The sequence below is a fragment of the Agelaius phoeniceus genome, chromosome 11 (assembly GCF_051311805.1).
Source record: "Agelaius phoeniceus isolate bAgePho1 chromosome 11, bAgePho1.hap1, whole genome shotgun sequence".
Classification (NCBI taxonomy): Eukaryota; Metazoa; Chordata; class Aves; order Passeriformes; family Icteridae; genus Agelaius; species Agelaius phoeniceus.
The window spans coordinates 5,811,771-5,838,001 of NC_135275.1; the positions used below are offsets into that span (position 1 = coordinate 5,811,771).

Consider the following 26,231-nt stretch of genomic DNA (forward strand, 5'->3'; position numbering starts at 1 on the left):
GGCAGCGCCGGGGCCGCTGGGCAGAGCCGGGCTGGCAGTGCCGACACCTGAGGGAAGCCCGGCCATGGCAGCGCCGGGGCCGCTGGGCAGAGCCGGGCTGGCAGTGCCGACACCTGAGGGAAGCCCTGCCATGGCAGCGCCGGGGCCGCTGGGCAGAGCCGGGCTGGCAGTGCCGACACCTGAGGGAAGCCCGGCCATGGCAGCGCCGGCGTCGCTCCTGCCCCGGAGCCGCCAGCAGGAGCGACGCCTGGGACCTGCCGGCAGACCGGCACTGCTTGGCCCTCTTCACTAGATCCGAGAGAGTAGCACCACAGATAGTAAAATACTGAAACATCTGATTTAAAACACCAGAGGGAAACCACAGAATTGAAAAAAAAAAGGAAGGTCTGGCAAAATATTCAGGGCATGAATGGGAAGCCTGAAAAGATACCAAATCTAATTACTTAGATAATCTCAACTATATCAGGAGGAACATGAGGGTGTGAAAAAACGTTCAAAAAGTTTCGACAAGAAAAAGGTCTGCCTGTGTCATTTTGTTAGTGCATTAAACTCTGAAAAAGCAGTCAGGTATTTCTTTGTCCAGTGCTATGAATTTAATAGCAGGATTTCTTGCAGTTGTCCTTCACATATGCCACATAAAGGGAGTTGAGTGCTTAGATTTCATGGAAGCCATCAGTTAGTAAAAGTAGTGTTCCGCTTTTTAGTAGTTCTGTAGTAAGTAGTTAGTAAAAGTCATTGTTCTGCCAATGGATGCTGATCCCTGATGCGTTCCTGCTGGTTCCATGGAAAGGCAAATTTTTAGTAATAGGCTGTTGGAAAACAGGTGTTTTCTGCTAGTAGGTGGTACAAACACATTGCTTTTTGTGGTAGAAACTGAAGCAACTTCAGCAGCCTGCTCCTTTTTCTCCACCTATCCTAAAAGATGATTCATGCAGGTTAAAACATGAAACAAACCTCGGGGCTCTGGGCCTGTGCTGCAGGCTCACCTGCCTCTCCCCAGAATCAGCGAAGGAACAGCCAGAGGACACTGCAGTGTTCCTCAACGCAACAACGGGAGCAGAAGGTGGACAGGAGCAGGGCTCACGCAGGGCTGAGCAGGGAGTAGAGCCTCGTGGCTCTGGGCCTGCTCTGCAAACTCCCCTCCACTCTTCTTTCCCGCATAGTGAGACAGAAATAAAAACCTCGAAGTGACCATGTCACTGGAGGAGAGGGGACTCAGCGCAGACACCGGCCATGGCTGGCAGCAAGCAGGAGGGCCCTGGTGCCAGGGAGGCAGGTGAGGGCAAAGCAGCCCTGTGACAGCCTGGCCCAGGGGCTCTTGTTGCAGCAGGCAGTGTGGGGATCAGAGCAGAGGCAGGGGGAGGCAGGAGCTGCTCGGCCATGCGGGTGCTGGGAGCCTCCCTCCTGCCCAAGTGGGGCCCAGCTGGGCCAGGAGGCAGCTCCTGGGACAGCCGTGGTCGCAATGGCCCCTGCTCTGCAAGCCTCCAGCCCTGCCCATCAGCCAGGCAGGGACAGAGCAGCCTTGGGGCCGATGCTGCTGCATGCTCAGAGCCCCGCAGAGCTGCTCATGTCCGCTGCCACTGGCTCTGTCCCCTGCAGCCTGCATGCTGTGTCACCGAGCCGAGGCTGACCCCTGTGCCTCCGCAGGCCCTGGCAGCTGCTCCTGTGCTCTTCCTGCACTGCCCAGGGCACCCACGGGCCCTGCTCGGGCCTGACGCAGCGCAGAACCAGCTGGGGCTGTGACAGCTCTGCTGCTCTGGGCACGGCTCTTGGGCAAAGCACCCGCCTGTCCCTGGGCTGGGGGCGGTGCCCAGGCTGGGCTTGGCAGAGCCCATCCGCTCCTGGAGGGCTGGGGGCGCTGCTCTGGCCTGGCCTGGCCCGGCCCTGGGGTCCCTTGACATTCCTGCTGGCCCTTGCATCCACCAGGGATGGGCTGGAGCTCCATGGCCCCGGCCTGGCCGCACAGTCAGGACTGGAGCCTTCCCGTGGCTCCCCAGGACACAAGAGCCTCAGCCCCAGCTCCCAAACACGGCCTAACAGGGTTTGCTGCTATTGATCCCTGTTAAACCTTTGAAAGGATTTTGAAAGTAACGTTGTTTGGCAACTCCTTCAAGAAACAAACGTGACTCGCTTCTAATCAGTAAAAGGTTTATTGGTTTGCTTGCACTTCCTATAGGCTATCCTTATGCTTCCTTTGGCGTTCCAGAAAATAATGAAAATCTAACAAATTCTTCCAAGAAGTTTCTGAATCCACTATTAGGAGAAGTCTCTACATTCACTATCCTTACATACAGTTAAGTAGCTGCACCTGTAACGTACAGAGATGTAGCGGTTTACCTGACCGGACCACACAACGAGATGTTCTACACACCGCTACACTAAAAAACTTCTCTTCCCTCTTCATTACAAATTTAAAGCTCTTCTCGAGGTCCTGAATTCATTTTGCATGCACATTCATACCTGCAATCCCTCCCCAGGCTCAGCTTTCCCCCAGACTTACCAGGGAACAGATGTTACATACTCACCTCAAGCAATAATCTACGTCTGTCTTCCTAACCCTCTTTTTCTTCACTGAGTTCTACCAATCTACAAAATAACTGTGGACCCTCTGCACAAAAGAAACAACCAATTAATAGGCTTAAACGCTTGTGATTGTGCTGCTGCTTCTAACAATCATGACCAACACAGCACTGAAATCAGAAATCAATTCTTCACCATCCTTCCTGTTCTCCTGCCCCCCACCACACCTTGGCTTCAGCAGAAATGTTCCCTACTGCGGCCTGCTGTGCTAAGAACATGGAAAGAAAGGCAGCAGCAGTTTTCCTCAACATGCTGCAATCTGAATTGCAGTGAAATTGCAGCTCTTTCATTTGAAGCTCAGCACCAGCACCCCACACCTTCCCCCAGAACTGAGGCCTGCTGAGGCCTGAGCTCTCCATTTCAACACACCCTGTAAATCAGGCTGGCTGGAAGATTGCAGGCCGCTAACTGTGTGAACACAGCAGTGCCTTTCATCACAGTTATCTCATCAGTCTCATGGAAGGCACATCCTTTAAGCTTGTCTTAAGACTCTAGTCTACAAAATAGAACCAGCAATTGTTTTGGTGGCCTGTGCAGGTTTTGGGCACTGTGTGTATGTTTCCTTTGGTTGTTGTTGTCTTTCTTTCTAAATACAAAATTGACTGGATTCAGAAGAGAAAGCCCCAGATGCATTAGCACAAAGAACCACAGGGACATACGTGGCTCACAAGAAGAACACTCAAACGTTTCTAACGGTAACACCAGAAAGAGAGGAAAAAGTTAAAGATGATTTAAATACCTGAAAGGATCCAAAATGTCTAGGTAACCTGACAAGTGACTAAGCTTCTGGTAAACTCTAAAAGTCCAGATTCCTATTCGGTAATTGTCTGAAAGACAAGAAAGCCAGAAATCTGCTTGACCCCTATTTTACCAGGACTTTCTCACAGGATTCTACCACAACTTGGATCACAAATAAGGGTGGCAAATTTTGACTAGAAGACTTTCATAACTAGGCAGCATTTTTTCCTCCTCACTGAATTCCAGGAAGGGTTTAAAAGGAAAAAAAATACAAAAGGGGTTGAAGAAATTCTGTCATACCTCTTAGGCGTTCATCATCTTTGGAGAAGAAAAAAACTCTAGCACTTCCTGTGCGTGGTAAAGAAAGACACCTAGACAAGGACAAAGGGATTTGAGCATCCTAAATTGTACTATCAAATTCCATGAACATGACTTCAAACTCTAGTGCTTCAGAGAAATGGTATACATTGAAAAGCTTTATTCCCTAGGAACCCCAAATAGAGCTTTTTATTTTACAAAACCCACTTTTAGAGAGAAAACTGACTGTGTCTTTGGCTTTTAGCCAAACTCACTTTGGAGTTGGTCCAACCAAAATGACCCAGTTAATTTCTTGTGCTCAACTCTCTCTTCCCATATTCATCTTCACATCAAATGTGCTGCTGGGAGTTTTGACTCTGTGCAGCACAAACGATTTTCCGAGATGACTTTGGTTGCTCAGAGGTGTGCAATGTCCGTTTCCCATTTCCTGAGTTAATATTCCCACAGCATCCAACTACTACAGCCAAGTAGACAACAAAGAGAAATGGAACTTGCATTTCTTGGTCCTGTTCAATCTCTGACATCTCAGGCTCATCATCACCCTCAGAACTGCTGTCTTGGAAACGTGGATCCACGTGCCATGTGGCTTTTACCGGCTTTATTGTTCCAAGGGCATAAGGCTCTGCAATGACAGCACCCATAGAGAAAAAAAGCCAAAACCAGATTCTTCCCCTACTGGTCAGGAAAAATTCCTCCTTTCAAGTGAAATACTTAGAGTGGAGAAGACAGATTTGGGAAGGACAGCATCTGCCCCTGCCAGATTTTCTAAGCTACATCTCTGCTCCACTTTGTTCTAGGGATCCCTTATGTATTCTTAAACATTTGTCATTGCATTCAGAAGACCATGAATACCTTCTCAGTTCAGCACAAGTGTGGGGGACTCGTTGCTTTGTGCTGTTGCGTTGGGTTTTTTAATATTGTGGATAACTTCTCGCGGTTTCTTTTCTCTCCTACATGACTGGGACTCGATTTAATGTTGTTTCATCTTCATTTCAGACGGCCTCATTTTATCTAAGGTTAGGACACCCCAAAGATCATGTGTCATTCTGTTTCCTTTTTCTAAAGGTCCAAGAGTAGAATTCAGTAACAAACAGAATGCGCATGGATCTTGGGGTCAGCTCCCGGACTTTGCTCCTCCCTCTACATTAACGCACATTTCCTTTAAAATCTTGTTGGGTTCTATGAAACTTGATATGACTGGTTTGTCACCTTTTTCCCCGTTTGAGGAATTCAGGGCATGAGAACCAGCTTTTTCACCACTCAGCAGAAACCCCAATGCCTTCTCAAAGCATGCCTTTAGAATTCCTGAGATGCAAGCAAGAGTTACCTCTCATTAATCTACCACAGCCCTGGCAAGCAGAAATGAAGATCAAAATGCTTCTGCCTAATAACTGACTTCTGCTGCTGAAAATCCCCTGGACCCTGACCTTCTTTACACCGTATTGCCCTACAGTGCCTGCCAGAAGCTCTTCCTTAGCAATGGCATGTTAGAAGGGTTCTGCTGTTGCCTTCTTTGATGCCCAACTCCTCTGTGCCTCCAAAGTAGGAAAACGTGAAAGTACTCAGCTTCTGAGCTGTGTCGTTCTCAGGCAAAGGTCCCAAATGGAAGGGAAATACCCTGGGGCAGATTCCTGTGCATCCTCTTTGCCCCAGGGTATTTCCTCCATCTATTCTGGTTTGTTCTTTGAAGGTCCAATCAAGTCTTTCAAATCCGCAGCAATACTGTCAAAGTTGTCTTCAGCCACTTGAGGCAGTGCCTCACTCTCTTCTTTCTTCTTTTTTTGGCTTTACTGAAATGAGATTGTTCAAAGATAGCAACACAGCACACGTCCTTTTCAGAGACAGCTTCCCTAAGAGCCACCTTGCTCTGAATGTCTCCCTAAGCATATCCAAGCCCGTTAAGGAGTGGTTCATTATCAAGGGTAAGCAGTGGGGAAACATCAGAGGTTGGAGTCTAAAGGCAGGAACAAGAGTCCTTTGTAATTAGCCACATCCTTAAGTGACTTTTCACTGAATACACGGGTACACAGAAATCAAGGTATTTAGCACAGACTTCTTTCCTGCCAATAGAAACATCAAGAGCTGATATGGTTTTCTCACAGACCTGCACATCTCAAGGTCCCTGCACTGAGCGTTCTCACCTTCACTTCCGGCAAGCAACACATGGACTAGAAAGAAAAGATGACGCTACGTGCTGCTGTTGGAGGTCCCAGCTGAGGTCCGACGTCGCTGGTGCGAGCGGCTGCTCCTGCGGGATGTCCCCGACCATGTCCCCCTACGCCTGGGCCTCTCAGCACTCGCTGCTGTCCTCCTGCTCCTGTCCTGGCGACTCCTGGACCGCACAGTTTGAGTCGAGGCCCGGCGCTGCTGGCGGGAGCGGCTGCGTCTGGGGGGCGTCCCCGATGACGTGTCCCTTCGCCTGGGCCTCTCAGTCCTTCGCCTTTTCCTGCTGCTCTTGCCACGGCGACTCCTGGACCGGACAGGTGGACTCTGGGCCCAGCCTTGCTGGCGGGAGCGGCTGTGTCTGGGGGATGTCTGTGATGGTGGCTCCGTTTGCCTGGGCCTCTCAGCCCTTGGCCCTGTCCCACTGCTCCTGTCACGTCGACTCCTGGAGCGGACAGGTGCACTCTGGGCCCGACCTTGCTGGTGGGAGCGGCTGTGTCTGGGGGATGCCTGTGATGGTGGCTCCGTTTGCCTGGGCCTCTCAGCCCATGGCCCTGTCCCCCTGCTCCTGTCACAGGGACTCCTGGAGCGGACAGGGGGACTCTGGGCCCGACCTTGCTGGTGGGAGCGGCTGCGTCTGGGGGACGTCCGTGCAGGTGTCTCCCTTTGCCTGGGCCTCTCAGACCTTGGCCCTGTCCCACTGTTCCTGTCACGGGGACTCCTGGAGCGGACACATGGACTCTGGGCCCGACCTTGCTGGCGAGAGCGGCTTTGCCTGCGGCCGGGCCCAGAACGTCTGGAATGGACCCAGTTCTCAGGGTCAGAGGACCTGCTGCATGTTGACCTTGATCTGCTGATTCTCCTGGTGTCCAGTGAGGAAGATGGCAGCGCCTGCTGCCACGCTGCGTGTTGAGGCCTGCTGTGGCTGCTCGTCTCTGGAGATGGCGATGGGGAAACCAGCACCAATGGCACAGGGCTGTGGGAGCTGGGCATGATGGCCTCAGATTCTAAGGAGCCATGAGCAGATTCCAGTCCTGACTGTCTGGCCAGCCTGGGGCCATTGAGCTCTGACTCAACCCTGGAGGCTGTAAGGGCAAGCGGGAATGTCAAAGGCCCCCCAGGCCCAGGCCAGGCCAGGCCAGGCCAGAGCAGTGCCCCCAGCCCTCCAGCAGTGGACGCACTCTGCCAAGCCCGGCCTGGGCACTGCCCCCAGCCCAGGGACACAGGGGGGCTTTGACTCATACATGTTCCGAGCCCAGCACAGGTGTCACACTCCCATCTGTGTGTGCTGTTTCTCAGGCCAGAGCAGCGCCTATGGGTGCCCTCGGCAGCACAGGAGGAGCACAGGAGCAATTGCCAGGGCCTGGGGAGGCAAACAGGCTCATAGCACTGAGAACAAAGTGTGCCAGAAGGTGGTTGTCTGGCCAAACGCTTCTGGTTCTTCCCGCTTTGAGCCCTTGTGGAGACACAGGTTCCCTGCAGAGCCCCAGGTGCAGCATCCCAACTTACCCCTCTTCCTCTGCCTCCTCTCTGCCTCCAGGGTAAAGGCAATCCCTGGCATTGCACTGGCCATGCCTCTCTCCTAGCTCCGCGAAGGCATCGTTGTCCTCCCATGTCGGCTGTCTGATGGAGAAAGGAAGAGATGATGAATTTCTGCTGCCCTCCCCTCATGGAGATCCAGGGTGTCCCTGCTCTTTCTCCAGCGCTTTTCCAAGTTGGGCACGAAGCTGAAGCCCAGACTCACGGGACAGGGCAGGGCCAGGGCTCCTGGGGCAGGGCCTGGCACAGCACAGCACTTGTACCCTCCTGGCTGGTGGGCCAGGCAGAAGGACACCAACCTGAAGGGGATTCGGATCCCCAAGATGAACATTTCAACAGGGAATTCCCCACTGTCTCTGCACAGGGGGCACTTGAGGCATAAAAGACCAGCGCGCATGGCCTGTCCCTGCAGGGCAAACACAGGCAGGGTGAGCGAGGCCCTGCTGCTGCTGCTGCTGCTGCTGCTGAGCACCTGCTGTGCCCCAGGGCTGAGGGGAGGGCTCCAACCTGGATGCAGTCCCTGTGGAACCAGGCCCTTTTGCACGTTGGGCACACCAGGGTTGTGAAGGTCTTTCTGTCCTCCACAGGCTCCATGCAGATGGGGCAAACGGTGTCCGGCTCTGGAGTCACCTCCACCTCCTGCTCTGGACGGTGCTCAGGGCAGAAGGAGCTGGGGGCAAAGCAAAGGGGAAAGTGAGAAACGCTGGATCCTTCCCCAGTGATGGCCAGAAAGGGAGAGGAGGTACCTGAACGGAGTAACGTATACATTGACACAGCCGCCCTCCTTGGCACAGGGCAGGTGGAACCATCTGTCACAGTACTCCTTGCAGCACACGATGGTTGCCCCGCTCTGGCCGCAGACGCAGCAGTACTGGAAAGAGCCAAGCAGCCCCATCAGCAGCAGCAGCAGCAGCCTCGAGGGCTCCCCTGGCAGCCCCACGGCTCCGGGCAGGGCGCAGGATGTGGCCGCTGCCGGGTCCCAGCCCACAGAGCCGCCTGGTGGAGGAGGGAGGCTCCTGTGCCAGGGCCTCTGTGCCACAGCTGCTGGGAGCCAGACTTTGTCGCGGCTGTCGGGCCGGCCTTTCTTTCCTGCTCTCTGTGCTAAGCTCTGGCAAACCTCGCCAGGCACAAATCTCCCTGCTCTTGTCACGCTCTCACCTTCTGTGCCGCCCGCCGGACTGCAATTAGGAGATCCCGAGGGAGAAAGCCCATGAGTCCAACGCGGTGGTTTTCTTGGCGAGATAGAAGAGTGGCGAAGAGCTGCAGGCAAGGGGAGGAGCTGATGAGGAGAGGGCGGCAGGAGCTGCTCATTGCAACGGTGGAGGGAGCGCCTGGAGTCACTCACCATGCAGAAAACGTGGGCACAGAGCCCACCCTTCTCCAGTTTGTCACCGCACATGTCCGGGTCAGCCTCGGCTCGGCGACACAGCATGCAGGCTGCAGGGGACAGAGCCAGTGGCAGCGGGCATGAGCAGCTCTGCGGGGCTCTGAGCATGCAGCAGCATCGGCCCCAAGGCTGCTCTGTCCCTGCCTGGCTGATGGGCAGGGCTGGAGGCCTTGCACAGCAGGGGACATTGCGGGCACGGCTGTCCCAGGAGCTGCCCCCTGGCCCAGCTGGGCCCGACATGGGCAGGAGGGAAGCTCCCGGCCCCGGCATGGCCGAGCAGCTCCCCCTGCCTCTGCTCTGATCCCCACACTGCCTGCTGCAACAAGAGCCCCTGGGCCAGGCTGTCAGAGGGCTGCTTTGCCCTCACCTGCCTCCCTGGCACCAGGGCCCTCCTGCTTGCTGCCAGCCATGGCCGGTGTCTGTGCTGAGTCCCTCTCCTGGAGTGACATTGTCGCTTCAGGTGTTGGTCCTCTCTCTCTATGGGAGGAAGAAGAGTGGGGGGGGGGAGTTTGCAGGACAGGCCCAGAGCCACGAGGCTCTACTCCCTGCTCAGCCCTGCGTGAGCCCTGCTCCTGTCCGCCTTCTCCTCCCGTCGCTGCGTTAAGGAACACCACAGTGTCCTCTGGCTGTTCCTCCGCTGATTCTGGGAAGGGAGAGGCAGGTGAGCCTGCAGCACAGGCCCAGAGCCCCGAGGTGTGGGGCCCCTCTGGTCCCTGAGCAGCCACGTCCCTGCCCTACCTTCTCCTCCCGTCGTCAGGTCGCACTGACACTCAGCCTGAGCCCAGCGTTCCCTTTTGTGGCCTTGGTCGCACAGGTCACAATGGCCACTCTGACATCAGCACCGTGTACCCAAAATTGGGGCAGCCATGGCCTCAGGTCCCTGGCATCCACTTGTGGCGGCCCCCTCGGGCACCGAGGCTCTGAGATGGGTCCGAGCGTTTGCTCAGGGTGGAACCAGGGCCAGGACTCCTGCAGCAAGTGCAGGGTCAAATGCCAGGCCCTGGGGCAGCCATCGAGGGTGGTACTGCAGGCAGGAAGGTGCTGTTCAGGCACTGCCACGCCAGGGCTCCGGCCCCGGCCAAGGGAAATCTCTGCTCCTGCCCCTGGCAGCCGGTGGCCCAGAGAGCCCGTGCGGAGTCTCCTGCACGGCAGAGATTCAATCCCTGCTCTAGGTGAACTGATGTTTTCCTCAAGACCTGTCTGGAGAAAACTAAGATGAACCTGATTTGATGCTGCTGCTGATCACCACTGGCTACAGGAGATAAACCTGGAGACCACCACAGCTGCCTCCAGACTTCTGTTATCCTGTCATCCTATGAACTAATAACTTTGACATTTCATATAAATGGAAAAATTTGTATTAAGCTCCTTAGAAACGTCATCTTTTCTACTGACTCTGTGGAAACTCAGAAAATTCACTGAGAATGTTCTGTGTACGTTTGACAGGAGTGCTTGCAACGGTTCTCAACCCAAGTCAAAGGCAGGAGGATGCTTTTCCTGCATTATAGGAACTTTGCCAGTTTGGTCCATGCTTTCCTACTAGAAAATACCTTGGAAACAAATCAGGAAGAGACGCACAAACAATTCTTGTCAATTTTTGTCATTGATGTCTTTGTAAACATGCTCCTGGAAATCCAGATCCATGACTTCTAGAACAAGCAGTGGGATCTCTGGGAAGCAGGGCAGGGGCTGACAGGCAGGGACACCTTGCACCTGCCTGATGCTGGGGCAGCAGGAGTTTGTCCATTTTCCTGTCTCCATGGGAGAGCCACCTTGGCTGGGAAACGATCCCTTCCCTGGTCTAGGATGGAGGCACAGCCAGTGCAATGCCAGGGAGTGCCTTTACCCTGGAGGAAGGGAGGAGGCAGAGGAAGAGGGGGAAGTTGGGAAGCTGCACCCGGGGCTCTGCAGGGCTCCTGGCCAGGGCTCAAAGCACAAGGAGCCAGAAGAGCTTGGCCGGACAATCCCGAGCTCTGGACGCTTTGTCCTCAGCACCGGGAACCCGTTTGCTTCTCCAGGCCCTGGGCACTGCTCCGGTGCTGCTCATGCAAGTTACACACAGACACACAGCTACCTGCTCTGTCTCAACCCTCTTCAGCACTGGACAGCACAACACAGTAACATGTTCTCTTCAGTACATGGTCTAATTATTAATAGTCCTGCAAAGACACACATTCAAAGCACACACACACACACAGATCCCAAACCCTGGTACAAACCTTGCGTCAACACAAAATGCATGTTGCTGTTCAGAAACACAGGGCAGCACTTTTGGCCAATGCTTTTTCCTGTTAGATCTTTCAAAGGATTTCAAAAGTGACATTGTTTGGCAACTTCTTCAAGGAACAAACTGGAGAGGCTTCTGATGTTTTAAAGATTTATTGGTTTGCTTTCACTTTCCTTTTGGCATCCTTACACTTCACCTGGCATTCCAGAAAATTGTGAAAATCCAAAATAATATCAGGGGAAGTTTCTGAATTCATTCATGTTTCTCTCCAAGACATTCTTGACATACATACAAGGAACTGGTCCTGGAACACCCACAGAAGCAGGGGTTTCCCTGACTCGACATTACAAGACACCGTTATAGACTCCAGTATACTAAAACACTTCTGTTGCCTTGTAATTACAGAGCCTGAAGCTCTTCTAGAGGCTTTCCCCAGTGCAATTTCAATTGGTCCCTCTCTGCTCAACTCTCTAAGCCTGTCAGGTCTCAGTGAAGGGCAGCAGAGCCTTGTGGTGCCTCAGCCCCTGCTCCCGGTTCTGTCCCATCAGCAAACGCTGAGGCAGCGCTCTGTCCCTTCTGCCAGGTCACTGGGGAATAAGGCAAACAAGGCTGGCCCCAGCACGGCCCCCTGAGCTCGCAGCGATCTGAGTTTGGAGCTGCCCTGGCCACTTCTCTGCCTCACTGGCCCTGAGCTGCCTCAGGAACCTGTTAGGGGAGGCAGGGACAAAGCCTTGCTGAAGTCCCAGCTGACAACAACCACTGCTCTCCCCTCACAAACCCAGCCAGTCACTGCAGCAGAGGGGGCTGTGGGATTGGTCAAGCATGGTTTCCATTCCTGTTACTGCACAGGCTCAGAGATGGCATCCAAGAGGAGCTGTTCTGTCACCTTTCTGGGGATGGAGCTGAGGCTGATGGGCCTGCACTTTCCTGGCTCCTTCTTGGTGCCCTTTTGCAAGACTGCAGTGATGTTGGCTTTCCTCCACTGCTCATGCCTCTCTCTGGGGCTGTCTCCTTCCCTGACCTGCTGGCAGAGCGCCCTGTGCCAGAGGCAGGAGCAGAGATTTCCCTTGGCCCCAAAAGGGAACACTGGGCTCAGGCCGACTGTCAGTGCGACCTGACAGCGGGAGGAGAAGGAGGGAAGGAGCAGGGCTCACGCAGGGCTGAGCAGGGAGTAGAGCCCTCGTGGCTCTAGGCCTGCTCTGCAAGCTCCCCGGCCTCTTCTTTCTCCCATAGAGAGAGAGGAACAGCACCTCAAAGTGACCAGGAAACCTGGCCATGGAGCAGGACTGGGACTGCCAGCCCTCAGGGAAACCGGCCATGGAGCGGGGCTGGGGCTGTGACACCTCAGGGAAACCGGCCATGGAGCGGGATGGGGCTGTGACACCTCAGGGAAACCGGCCATGGAGCGGGATGGGGCTGTGACACCTCAGGGAAACCGGCCATGGAGCGGGGCTGGGGCTGTGACACCTCAGGGAAACCGGCCATGGAACGGGACTGGGACTGCCAGCCCTCAGGAAATCCGCCATGGAGCAGGACTGGGGCTGTGACACCTCAGGGAAACTCACCATGGCAGCCACCTCCAGAGCTTTTGAAGTACTTGTTTCTTGGTTTAATGCCCTTCAAAGGATCAATCTAGCATCTTTGCATATGAGCATGACATACAAGGCTATTTAAAATTGAGTCTGATCCAATCATCAAAGATAATGGATGTTACCTCTAAACTTACCTTTTCATGATTGCCAAGCAATATGGAACTTGTCTTATGTCCGACTTAAAATATCCAGAATGCAAAATTCATTCTCAAGACAGGAAAAAAGAAAACAATGGAAATAGGATATAGGCAATCTTCAAAAGGTGCAGAGAAGAAAACAAACATTAGAAAACCTTAGAAAAATTTGGCTTTTTCTTCATCTTCTCAGTATTTGCTGTTTGAATGTTTCTTGTCTTACTTGTCCCTCTCAAAACAAGGCATGTTACAGCTTTATTGTCTCAGTGCTGTATTTCCCCAATCGCTGCCTTGCCATTTCAGCTCTGGTTTATTGGAAATATACAACAAGGGACTCTTCATGGAAGAGAGTTGCACAAGCCTCTGGATTCCTCACCATTCACCTCTGCCAATGCTCACACTAATCTCCTAACACACCTGAGCTTCCTGTCTTTCTGTCAGAGAAAGATTCAACTAAAGTCAAGGAAACAGGGCAGGGGGAGATGGAAACCTTCCCTTGAGATGCTTTTGGGAAGGCCTGCAAGGACCCTGCCTTCCCCTGGAACAGAGGTGGTCACGATGCATGGTGTTGGCTGACTTGCCCTAGGTGCCCCCTCTATTCCAGAAGGACTTGTGCCCACTTCATCACTTGTCTGTCCTTCCAGTTCCAGGGCCTCAAACCTGCTCTGTAAGGTGCTAAACCTGTAAGTCAGCTGTAAGTTTTCAGAATAAGGCACTGAGCATGGCTCTAAGTAGGTTTTTTTAGTCAGGTGTACAATATATTTTGAGAAGAAGAAGGAGCAGAGAAGGTGTGAAAAATGCGTATTATATGATTGGCTTTTCGCAAATATTAAAATTAATACTATATGTGTTATGTTGGAAAGTTATGTTGTATTAATCCTTTTTTGTAGTCCTATACTAATCTTTTAAAGTAGTGTGGTGAATATAGTTTTAGGCTACAGAAACTGTGAAAGATACTTTTTCTAAATAGCTCAAGCAGAGATAACAGTAACAAGACACCAAAACTCTAAGAGAAGAAATATTGCCTCCTTATGGGGAAGAACCAGACTTTGAGGGACCAAGACAATTGATTTACAAGATGAGGGAGGGGTTGACACTCACAAGAAAACACCCATTGTTTGAAAAGAATTTTGGCATCGTGTATGAGATATATGTATATGCAACAGGCTATTACTTGTAAGGGTTAATCCTTTGTTAGCAAAGTGTGTTCTGAGGCAGAGCAGAGCACCCAGACATCTGTAATTCTTGGCCTTTTTTATTGTCCTTTATTGTCCTAACTCTTAATTGTCCAAATTCTTATTTCTCTAATTTTTATTACTATTTTTGTAACTAATTTATTACTTTTAAAATTTTAAAACAAGTGATTGGCATTTTACACAGAAGGGGCAGATACCACACAAGAATCCAGCACAGTCTCCCCAGCTTTTTCATCTGGGTTCTATGAAGCACAATGCCCAGCACTTGCACTGCACCGTCTTTTCATGTGTTCTGGTGATCAGAACCATCCCATGGCCAGCCCCAGGATAATCTGGGTGCCAAAGTCCTGTTGCCTGCAAACATCACACTCTATTTTACCCAGCTGGTGCTCATCTCAGCATATTTCCTGAGTTGGCTTCATGAATGTTTTCTTTATCTTGGCAGTTCTAGCAGATGTCCTTATTGCGCCTAAATTCTGCATGCTTTGTGTCCACTATCAGTGGGCATCCTTCTTCCCAAGCTTTGTCAACCTCCTTCTGGGTCTGAGATCAGTGAAACTTGCCCAGCCCTGAGTCTTAAAAGACAATTCTAGCAACAAGTACTTTGCTTTTCTAACACCTGGCCATCAGTTCGAGCTTGTAGGCTGCTATGTGTGTCACAGGTTAAACGTCTGTTCTTGTTGAGCAGGCTCGGAAGTGTGTAGAGGCCAGGCATGACAGGACGTGTTTTCTTCAGGAAATGGGACGTATGGCCCAGTTTGCAAGAGGTGCCCGCCCGCGCCTTCCAGAGTGCCAGAACGTTGCCGGCGCCATTGCAGGGCTCAGGGCGCTGCCTTGTGGGCGAGAGCCGCCATGACAGCGCGGGCGCCGCGCGGCGGGGCCGGAGGGCGGGAAGGGGCGGGCGGGTGTGAGGGGCGGGGCGGTTCCTGCCCAGAGCCGAGCCCGCGCTGGCCGTGGGCGCATTCCCGGCGCGCTGTTGGGAGGGTGCAGTCGCTGCTCGGGCTCAGGGAGAAGCGTGCGGCCGCTGCGGGGTCCCAGTCCGCAGATCGGGCTGCTGGCCGAGGCTGCAGTGCCAGAGCTGCCGTGCGCCGTGGCGGTGCCAGAGCCCCCGACAGAGCCGAGCTGGCAGTGCCGACACCTGAGGGAAGCTCTGCCATGGCAGCGCCGGGGCCGCTGGGCAGAGCCGAGCTGGCAGTGCCGACACCTGAGGGAAGCCCGGCCATGGCAGCGCCGGGGCCGCTGGGCAGAGCCGGGCTGGCAGTGCCGACACCTGAGGGAAGCCCGGCCATGGCAGCGCCGGGGCCGCTGGGCAGAGCCGGGCTGGCAGTGCCGACACCTGAGGGAAGCCCGGCCATGGCAGCGCCGGCGTCGCTCCTGCCCCGGGGCCGCCAGCAGGAGCGACGCCTGGGACCTGCCGGCAGACCGGCACTGCTTGGCCCTCTTCACTAGATCCGAGAGAGTAGCACCACAGATAGTAAAATACTGAAACATCTGATTTAAAACACCAGAGGGAAACCACAGAATTGAAAAAAAAAAGGATGGTCTGGCAAAATATTCAGGGCATGAATGGGAAGCCTGAAAAGATACCAAATCTAATTACTTAGATAATCTCAACTATATCAGGAGGAACATGAGGGTGTGAAAAAACGTTCAAAAAGTTTCGACAAGAAAAAGGTCTGCCTGTGTCATTTTGTTAGTGCATTAAACTCTGAAAAAGCAGTCAGGTATTTCTTTGTCCAGTGCTATGAATTTAATAGCAGGATTTCTTGCAGTTGTCCTTCACATATGCCACATAAAGGGAGTTGAGTGCTTAGATTTCATGGAAGCCATCAGTTAGTAAAAGTAGTGTTCCGCTTTTTAGTAGTTCTGTAGTAAGTAGTTAGTAAAAGTCATTGTTCTGCCAATGGATGCTGATCCCTGATGCGTTCCTGCTGGTTCCATGGAAAGGCAAATTTTTAGTAATAGGCTGTTGGAAAACAGGTGTTTTCTGCTAGTAGGTGGTACAAACACATTGCTTTTTGTGGTAGAAACTGAAGCAACTTCAGCAGCCTGCTCCTTTTTCTCCACCTATCCTAAAAGGAGATCCATGCAGGTTAAAACATGAAACAAATCCTCGGGGCTCTGGGCCTGTGCTGCAGGCTCACCTGCCTCTCCCCAGAATCAGCGAAGGAACAGCCAGAGGACACTGCAGTGTTCCTCAACGCAACAACGGGAGCAGAAGGTGGACAGGAGCAGGGCTCACGCAGGGCTGAGCAGGGAGTAGAGCCTCGTGGCTCTGGGCCTGCTCTGCAAACTCCCCTCCACTCTTCTTTCCCGCATAGTTAGACAGAAATAAAAACCTCAAAGTGACCATGTCACTGGAGGAGAGGGGACTCAGCGCAGACACCGGCCATGGCTGGCAGCAAGCAGGAGGGCCCTGGTGCCAGGGAGGCAGGTGAGGGCAAAGCAGCCCTCTGACAGCCTGGCCCAGGGGCTCTTGTGGCAGCAGGCAGTGTGGGGATCAGAGCAGACGCAGGCGGAGGCAGGAGCTGCTCAGCCATGCGGGTGCTGGGAGCCTCCCTCCTGCCCAAGTGGGGCCCAGCTGGGCCAGGAGGCAGCTCCTGGGACAGCCATGCCCACAATGGCCCCTGCTCTGCAAGCCTCCAGCCCTGCCCATCAGCCAGGCAGGGACAGAGCAGCCTTGGGGCCGATGCTGCTGCATGCTCAGAGCCCCGCAGAGCTGCTCATGCCCGCTGCCACTGGCTCTGTCCCCTGCAGCCTGCATGCTGTGTCACCGAGCCGAGGCTGACCCCTGTGCCTCCCCAGGCCCTGGCAGCTGCTCCTGTGCTGCTCCTGCACTGCCCAGGGCACCCACGGGCCCTGCTCGGGCCTGACGCAGAGCAGAACCAGCTGGGGCTGTGACAGCTCTGCTGCTCTGGGCACGGCTCTTGGGCAAAGCACCCGCCTGTCCCTGGGCTGGGGGCAGTGCCCAGGCTGGGCTTGGCAGAGCCCATCCGCTCCTGGAGGGCTGGGGGCACTGCTCTGGCCTGGCCTGGCCCGGCCCTGGGGTCCCTTGACATTCCTGCTTGCCCTTGCATCCACCAGGGATGGGCTGGAGCTCCATGGCCCCGCCCTGGCCGCACAGTCAGGACTGGAGCCTTCCCGTGGCTCCCCATGACACAAGAGCCTCAGCCCCAGCTCCCAAACACGGCCTAACAGGGTTTGCTGCTATTGATCCCTGTTAGACCTTTGAAAGGATTTTGAAAGTAACGTTGTTTGGCAACTCCTTCAAGAAACAAACGTGACTCGCTTCTAATCAGTAAAAGGTTTATTGGTTTGCTTGCACTTCCTATAGGCTATCCTTATGCTTCCTTTGGCGTTCCAGAAAATAATGAAAATCTAACAAATTCTTCCAAGAAGTTTCTGAATCCACTATTAGGAGAAGTCTCTACATTCACTATCCTTACATACAGTTAAGTAGCTGCACCTGTAACATACAGAGATGTAGTGGTTTACCTGACTGGACCACACAACGAGATGTTCTACACACCGCTACACTAAAAAACTTCTCTTCCCTCTTCATTACAAATTTAAAGCTCTTCTCGAGGTCCTGAATTCATTTTGCATGCACATTCATACCTGCAATCCCTCCCCAGGCTCAGCTTTCCCCCAGACTTACCAGGGAACAGATGTTACATACTCACCTCAAGCAATAATCTACGTTTGTCTTCCTAACCCTCTTTCTCTTCCCTGAGTTCTACCAATCTACAAAATAACTGTGGACCCTCTGCACAAAAGAAACAACCAATTAATAGGCTTAAACGCTTGTGATTGTGCTGCTGCTCCTAACAATCATGACCAACACAGCACTAAAATCAGAAATCAATTCTTCACCATCCTTCCTGTTCTCCTGCCCCCCACCACACCTTGGCTTCAGCAGAAATGTTCCCTACTGCGGCCTGCTGTGCTAAGAACATGGAAAGAAAGGCAGCAGCAGTTTTCCTCAACATGCTGCAATCTGAATTGCAGTGAAATTGCAGCTCTTTCATTTGAAGCTCAGCACCAGCACCCCACACCTTCCCCCAGAACTGAGGCCTGCTGAGGCCTGAGCTCTCCATTTCAACACACCCTGTAAATCAGGCTGGCTGGAAGATTGCAGGCCGCTAACTGTGTGAACACAGCAGTGCCTTTCATCACAGTTATCTCATCAGTCTCATGGAAGGCACATCCTTTAAGCTTGTCTTAAGACTCTAGTCTACAAAATAGAACCAGCAATTGTTTTGGTGGCCTGTGCAGGTTTTGGGCACTGTGTGTATGTTTCCTTTGGTTGTTGTTGTCTTTCTTTCTAAATACAAAATTGACTGGATTCAGAAGAGAAAGCCCCAGATGCATTAGCACAAAGAACCACAGGGACATACGTGGCTCACAAGAAGAACACTCAAACGTTTCTAACGGTAACACCAGAAAGAGAGGAAAAAGTTAAAGACGATTTAAATACCTGAAAGGATCCAAAATGTCTAGGTAACCTGACAAGTGACTAAGCTTCTGGTAAACTCTAAAAGTCCAGATTCCTATTCGGTAATTGTCTGAAAGACAAGAAAGCCAGAAATCTGCTTGACCCCTATTTTACCAGGACTTTCTCACAGGATTCTACCACAACTTGGATCACAAATAAGGGTGGCAAATTTTGACTAGAAGACTTTCATAACTAGGCAGCATTTTTTCCTCCTCACTGAATTCCAGGAAGGGTTTAAAAGGAAAAAAAATACAAAAGGGGTTGAAGAAATTCTGTCATACCTCTTAGGCGTTCATCATCTTTGGAGAAGAAAAAAACTCTAGCACTTCCTGTGCGTGGTAAAGAAAGAAACCTAGACAAGGACAAAGGGATTTGAGCATCCTAAATTGTACTATCAAATTCCATGAACATGACTTCAAACTCTAGTGCTTCAGAGAAATGGTATACATTGAAAAGCTTTATTCCCTAGGAACCCCAAATAGAGCTTTCTATTTTATAAAACCCACTTTTAAAGAGAAAACTGACTGTGTCTTTGGCTTTTAGCCAAACTCACTTTGGAGTTGGTCCAACCAAAATGACCCAGTTAATTTCTTGTGCTCAACTCTCTCTTCCCATATTCATCTTCACATCAAATGTGCTGCTGGGAGTTTTGACTCTGTGCAGCACAAACGATTTTCCGAGATGACTTTGGTTGCTCAGAGGTGTGCAATGTCCGTTTCCCATTTCCTGAGTTAATATTCCCACAGCATCCAACTACTACAGCCAAGTAGACAACAAAGAGAAATGGAACTTGCATTTCTTGGTCCTGTTCAATCTCTGACATCTCAGGCTCATCATCACCCTCAGAACTGCTGTCTTGGAAACGTGGATCCTCTTGCCATGTGGCTTTTACCGGCTTTATTGTTCCAAGGGCATAAGGCTCTGCAATGACAGCACCCATAGAGAAAAAAAGCCAAAACCAGATTCTTCCCCTACTGGTCAGGAAAAATTCCTCCTTTCAAGTGAAATACTTAGAGTGGAGAAGACAGATTTGGGAAGGACAGAATCTGCCCCTGCCAGATTTTCTAAGCTACATCTCTGCTCCACTTTGTTCTAGGGATCCCTTATGTATTCTTAAACATTTGTCATTGCATTCAGAAGACCATGAATACCTTCTCAGTTCAGCACAAGTGTGGGGGACTCGTTGCTTTGTGCTGTTGCGTTGGGTTTTTTAATATTGTGGATAACTTCTCGCGGTTTCTTTTCTCTCCTACATGACTGGGACTCGATTTAATGTTGTTTCATCTTCATTTCAGACGGCCTCATTTTATCTAAGGTTAGGACACCCCAAAGATCATGTGTCATTCCGTTTCTTTTTTCTAAAGGTCCAAGAGTAGAATTCAGTAACAAACAGAATGCGCATGGATCTTGGGGTCAGCTCCCGGACTTTGCTCCTCCCTCTACATTAACGCACATTTCCTTTAAAATCTTGTTGGGTTCTATGAAACTTGATATGACTGGTTTGTCACCTTTTTCCCCGTTTGAGGAATTCAGGGCATGAGAACCAGCTTTTTCACCACTCAGCAGAAACCCCAATGCCTTCTCAAAGCATGCCTTTAGAATTCCTGAGATGCAAGCAAGAGTTACCTCTCATTAATCTACCACAGCCCTGGCAAGCAGAAATGAAGATGAAAATGCTTCTTCCTAATTACTGACTTCTGCTGCTGAAAATCCCCTGGACCCTGACCTTCTTTACACTGTATTGCCCTACAGTGCCTGCCAGAAGCTCTTCCTTAGCAATGGCATGTTAGAAGGGTTCTGCTGTTGCCCTCTTTGATGCCCAACTCCTCTGTGCCTCCAAAGTAGGAAAACGTGAAAGTACTCAGCTTCTGAGCTGTGTCGTTCTCAGGCAAAGGTCCCAAATGGAAGGGAAATACCCTGGGGCAGAGTCCTGTGCATCCTCTTTGCCCCAGGGTATTTCCTCCATCTATTCTGGTTTGTTCTTTGAAGGTCCAATCAAGTCTTTCAAATCCGCAGCAATACTGTCAAAGTTGTCTTCAGCCACTTGAGGCAGTGCCTCACTCTCTTCTTTCTTCTTTTTTTGGCTTTACTGAAATGAGATTGTTCAAAGATAGCAACACAGCACACGTCCTTTTCAGAGACAGCTTCCCTAAGAGCCACCTTGCTCTGAATGTCTCCCTAAGCATATCCAAGCCCGTTAAGGAGTGGTTCATTATCAAGGGTAAGCAGTGGGGAAACATCAGAGGTTGGAGTCTAAAGGCAGGAACAAGAGTCCTTTGTAATTAGCCACATCCTTAAGTGACTTTTCACTGAATACACGGGTACACAGAAATCAAGGTATTTAGCACAGACTTCTTTCCTGCCAATAGAAACATTAAGAGCTGATATGGTTTTCTCACAGACCTGCACATCTCAAGGTCCCTGCACTGAGCGTTCTCACCTTCACTTCCGGCAAGCAACACATGGACTAGAAAGAAAAGATGACGCTACGTGCTGCTGTTGGAGGTCCCAGCTGAGGTCCGACGTCGCTGGTGCGAGCGGCTGCTCCTGCGGGATGTCCCCGACCATGTCCCCCTACGCCTGGGCCTCTCAGCACTCGCTGCTGTCCTCCTGCTCCTGTCCTGGCGACTCCTGGACCGCACAGTTTGAGTCGAGGCCCGGCGCTGCTGGCGGGAGCGGCTGCGTCTGGGGGGCATCCCCGAAGACGTGTCCCTTCGCCTGGGCCTCTCAGTCCTTGGCCTTGTCCTGCTGCTCCTGTCACGGCGACTCCTGGACCGGACAGGTGGACTCTGGGCCCAGCCTTGCTGGCGGGAGCGGCTGCGTCTGGGGGATGTCTGTGATGGTGGCTCCGTTTGCCTGGGCCTCTCAGCCCTTGGCCCTGTCCCACTGCTCCTGTCACGTCGACTCCTGGAGCGGACAGGTGCACTCTGGGCCCATCCTTGCTGGCGGGAACGGCTGTGTCTGTGGGATGTCTGTGATGGTGGCTCCCTTTGCCTGGGCCTCTCAGACCTTGGCCCTGTCCCCCTGTTCCTGTCACACGGACTCCTGGACCGGACAGGTGGACTCTGGGCCCAGCCTTGCTGGCGGGAGCGGCTGCGTCTGGGGGACGTCCATGCAGATGTCTCCCTTTGCCTGGGCCTCTCAGTCCTTGGCCTTGTTCTGTTGCTTCTGTCACGGCGACTCCTTGATTGGATGGGTTGATTTGGGGCCTGACCTTGCTGGCGGGAGCGACTGCGTCTGGGGGATGCCCCTGACGATGTCTCCCTTTGCCTGGGCCTCTCAGCTCTTGGCCCTGTTTCGCTGCTCCTTTCATGGCGACTCCTGGAGCGGACAGCTGGACTCTGGGCCCAACCTTGCTGACGGGAGCGGTTGTGTTGGGGGGACGCCCATGCAGGTGTCTCCCTTCGTCGGGGTCTCTCAGCCCTTGGTCTTCTACAGCTGCTCCTGTAACGCCGACTCCTCAAGGGCACAAGTCGATTTGGGGCCCGACCTTGCTGGCGAGAGCGGCTTCGCCCGCGGCCGGGCCCAGCACGTCTGGAATGGACCCTGTCCTCAGAGTCAGGGGAGCTGCTGTACAGTGACCTTGATGTGCTGGGGCTGCTGCTGTCCAGCGAGGAGGATGGCAGTACCTGCTGCCATGCTGCGTGTTGGGGCCTGCTGTGGCTGCTCGTCTCTGCAGACAGAATTTGGTGCGCCAGACCCAATGGCCTGCGGCTATGAGAGCTGCTGCTGAAGGCCTCCAAATCTGGGGAGCCATGAGAAGGCCCCAGTCCTGACTGTCTGGCCAGCCTGGGGCCATTGAGCTCTGACTCAACCCTGGAGGCTGTAAGGGCAAGCGGGAATGTCAAAGGCCCCCCAGGCCCAGGCCAGGCCAGGCCAGAGCAGTGCCCCCAGCCCTCCAGCAGTGGACGCACTCTGCCAAGCCCGGCCTGGGCACTGCCCCCAGCCCAGGGACACCGGGGTTTGACCCATACCCGTTCCAAGCCCAGCACAGGTGTCACACTCCCATCTGTCTATGCTGTTTCTCAGGCCAGAGCAGCGCCTATGGGTGCCCTCGGCAGCACAGGAGGAGCACAGGAGCAATTGCCAGGGCCTGGGGAGGGAAACAGGCTCATAGCACTGAGAACAAAGTGTGCCAGAAGGTGGTTGTCTGGCCAAACGCTTCTGGTTCTTCCCGCTTTGAGCCCTTGTGGAGACACAGGTTCCCTGCAGAGCCCCAGGTGCAGCATCCCAACTTACCCCTCTTCCTCTGCCTCCTCTCTGCCTCCAGGGTAAAGGCAATCCCTGGCATTGCACTGGCCATGCCTCTCTCCTAGCTCCGCGAAGGCATCGTTGTCCTCCCATGTCGGCTGTCTGATGGAGAAAGGAAGAGATGATGAATTTCTGCTGCCCTCCCCTCATGGAGATCCAGGGTGTCCCTGCTCTTTCTCCAGCGCTTTTCCAAGTTGGGCACGAAGCTGAAGCCCAGACTCACGGGACAGGGCAGGGCCAGGGCTCCTGGGGCAGGGCCTGGCACAGCACAGCACTTGTACCCTCCTGGCTGGTGGGCCAGGCAGAAGGACACCAACCTGAAGGGGATTCGGATCCCCAAGAGAAACAGGTCGACAAGGAATGTCTCACTGTCTCTGCACAGGGGGCACTTGAGGCATAAAAGACCAGCGCGCATGGCCTGTCCCTGCAGGGCAAACACAGGCAGGGTGAGCGAGGCCCTGCTGCTGCTGCTGCTGCTGCTGCTGAGCACCTGCTGTGCCCCAGGGCTGAGGGGAGGGCTCCAACCTGGATGCAGTCCCTGTGGAACCAGGCCCTTTTGCACATTGGGCACACCAGGGTTGTGAAGGTCTTTCTGTCCTCCACAGGCTCCATGCAGATGGGGCAAACAGTGTCCGGCTCTGGAGTCACCTCCACCTCCTGCTCTGGACGGTGCTCAGGGCAGAAGGAGCTGGGGGCAAAGCAAAGGGGAAAGTGAGAAATGCTGGATCCTTCACGAGTGATGGCCAGAAAGGGAGAGGAGGTACCTGAACGGGGTAATGTATTGATTGACACAGCCGCCCTCCTTGGCACAGGGCAGGTGGAACCATCTGTCACAGTACTCCTTGCAGCACATGATGGTTGCCCCGCTCTGGCCGCAGACGCAGCAGTACTGGAAAGAGCCAAGCAGCCCCATCAGCAGCAGCAGCAGCAGCCTCGAGGGCTCCCCTGGCAGCCCCACGGCTCCGGGCAGGGCGCAGGATGTGGCCGCTGCCGGGTCCCAGCCCACAGAGCCGCCTGGTGGAGGAGGGAGGCTCCTGTGCCAGGGCCTCTGTGCCACAGCTGCTGGGAGCCAGGCTTTGTCGCGGCTGTCGGGCCGGCCTTTCTTTCCTGCTCTCTGCGCTAAGCTCTGGCAAACCTCGCCAGGCACAAATCTCCCTGCTCTTGTCACGCTCTCACCTTCTGTGCCGCCCGCCGGACTGCAATTAGGAGATCCCGAAGGAGAAAGCCCATGAGTCCAACGCAGTCCATCTCTTGCCGAAATAGTAGAGTGGCGAAGAACTGCAGGCAAGGGGAGGAGCTGATGAGGAGAGGGCGGCAGGAGCTGCTCATTGCAACGGTGGAGGGAGCGCCCGGAGTCACTCACCATGCAGAACACGTGGGCACAGAGCCCACCCTTCTCCAGTTTGTCACCGCACACGTCCGGGTCAGCCTCGGCTCGGCGACACAGCATGCAGGCTGCAGGGGACAGAGCCAGTGGCAGCGGACATGAGCAGCTCTGCGGGGCTCTGAGCCTGCAGCAGCATCGGCCCCAAGGCTGCTCTGTCCCTGCCTGGCTGATGGGCAGGGCTGGAGGCCTTGCACAGCAGGGGCCATTGCGGGCACGGCTGTCCCAGGAGCTGCCCCCTGGCCCAGCTGGGCCCGACTTGGGCAGGAGGGAGGCCCCCGGCCCCGGCATGGCCGAGCAGCTCCTGCCTCCCCCTGCCTCTGCTCTGATCCCCACACTGCCTGCTGCAACAAGAGCCCCTGGGCCAGGCTGTCACAGGGCTGCTTTGCCCTCACCTGCCTCCCTGGCACCAGGGCCCTCCTGCTTGCTGTCAGCCATGGCAGCTGTCTGCTCTGAGTCCCTCTCCTGGAGTGACATAGTCGCCCGACGTGTTGGTCCTCTCTCTCTATGGGAGGAAGAAGAGTGGGGGGGGGGAGTTTGCAGGACAGGCCCAGAGCCACGAGGTTCTACTCCCTGCTCAGCCCTGCGTGAGCCCTGCTCCTGTCCGCCTTCTCCTCCCGTCGCTGCGTTAAGGAACACCACAGTGTCCTCTGGCTGTTCCTCCGCTGATTCTGGGAAGGGAGAGGCAGGTGAGCCTGCAGCACAGGCCCAGAGCCCCGAGGTGTGGGGCCCCTCTGGTCCCTGAGCAGCCACGTCCCTGCCCTACCTTCTCCTCCCGTCGTCAGGTCGCACTGACACTCGGCCTGAGCCCAGCGTTCCCTTTTGTGGCCTTGGTCGCACAGGTCACAATGGCCACTCTGACATCAGCACCGTGTACCCAAAATTGGGGCAGCCATGGCCTCAGGTCCCTGGCATCCACTTGTGGCGGCCCCCTCGGGCACCGAGGCTCTGAGATGGGTCCGAGCATTTGCTCAGGGTGGAACCAGGGCCAGGACTCCTGCAGCAAGTGCAGGGTCAAATGCCAGGCCCTGGGGCAGCCATCGAGGGTGGTACTGCAGGCAGGAAGGTGCTGTTCAGGCACTGCCACGCCAGGGCTCCGGCCCCGGCCAAGGGAAATCTCTGCTCCTGCCCCTGGCAGCCGGTGGCCCAGAGAGCCCGTGCGGAGTCTCCTGCACGGCAGAGATTCAATCCCTGCTCTAGGTGAACTGATGTTTTCCTCAAGACCTGTCTGGAGAAAACTAAGATGAACCTGATTTGATGCTGCTGCTGATCACCACTGGCTACAGGAGATAAACCTGGAGACCATCACAGCTGCCTCCAGACCTCTGTTATCCTGTCATCCTATGAACTAATAACTTTGACATTTCATATAAATGGAAAAATTTGTATTAAGCTCCTTAGAAACGTCATCTTTTCTACTGACTCTGTGGAAACTCAGAAAATTCACTGAGAATGTTCTGTGTACGTTCGACAGGAGTGCTTGCAACGGTTCTCAACCCAAGTCAAAGGCAGCAGCATTCGTTTCCTGCATTATAGGAACTTTGCCAGTTTGGTCCATGCTTTCCTACTAGAAAATACCTTGGAAACAAATCAGGAAGAGACGCACAAACAATTCTTGTCAATTTTTGTCATTGATGTCTTTGTAAACATGCTCCTGGAAATCCAGATCCATGACTTCTAGAACAAGCAGTGGGATCTCTGGGAAGCAGGGCAGGGGCTGACAGGCAGGGACACCCTGCACCTGCCTGATGCTGGGGCAGCAGGAGTTTGTCCATTTTCCTGTCTCCATGGGAGAGCCACCTTGGCTGGGAAACGATCCCTTCCCTGGTCTAGGATGGAGGCACAGCCAGTGCAATGCCAGGGAGTGCCTTTACCCTGGAGGAAGGGAGGAGGCAGAGGAAGAGGGGGAAGTTGGGAAGCTGCACCCGGGGCTCTGCAGGGCTCCTGGCCAGGGCTCAAAGCACAAGGAGCCAGAAGAGCTTGGCCGGACAATCCCGAGCTCTGGACGCTTTGTCCTCAGCACCGGGAAGAACCCGTTTGCTTCTCCAGGCCCTGGGCACTGCTCCGGTGCTGCTCATGCAAGTTACACACAGACACACAGCTACCTGCTCTGTCTCAACCCTCTTCAGCACTGGACAGCACAACACAGTAACATGTTCTCTTCAGTACATGGTCTAATTATTAATAGTCCTGCAAACACTCACATTCAAAGCACACACACACACAA

The 26,231-nt window shown here is 53.7% G+C and overlaps 2 pseudogenes; both read right to left on the reverse strand.

Moving 5' to 3' along the window:
- Positions 1-6,619: 6,619 nt before the first annotated feature.
- Positions 6,620-9,174, reverse strand: LOC143695053 (E3 ubiquitin-protein ligase PHF7-like; annotated as a pseudogene).
- Positions 9,175-21,801: 12,627 nt separating this feature from the next.
- Positions 21,802-24,481, reverse strand: LOC143695054 (E3 ubiquitin-protein ligase PHF7-like; annotated as a pseudogene).
- Between the last annotated feature and the right edge of the window lie 1,750 nt (positions 24,482-26,231).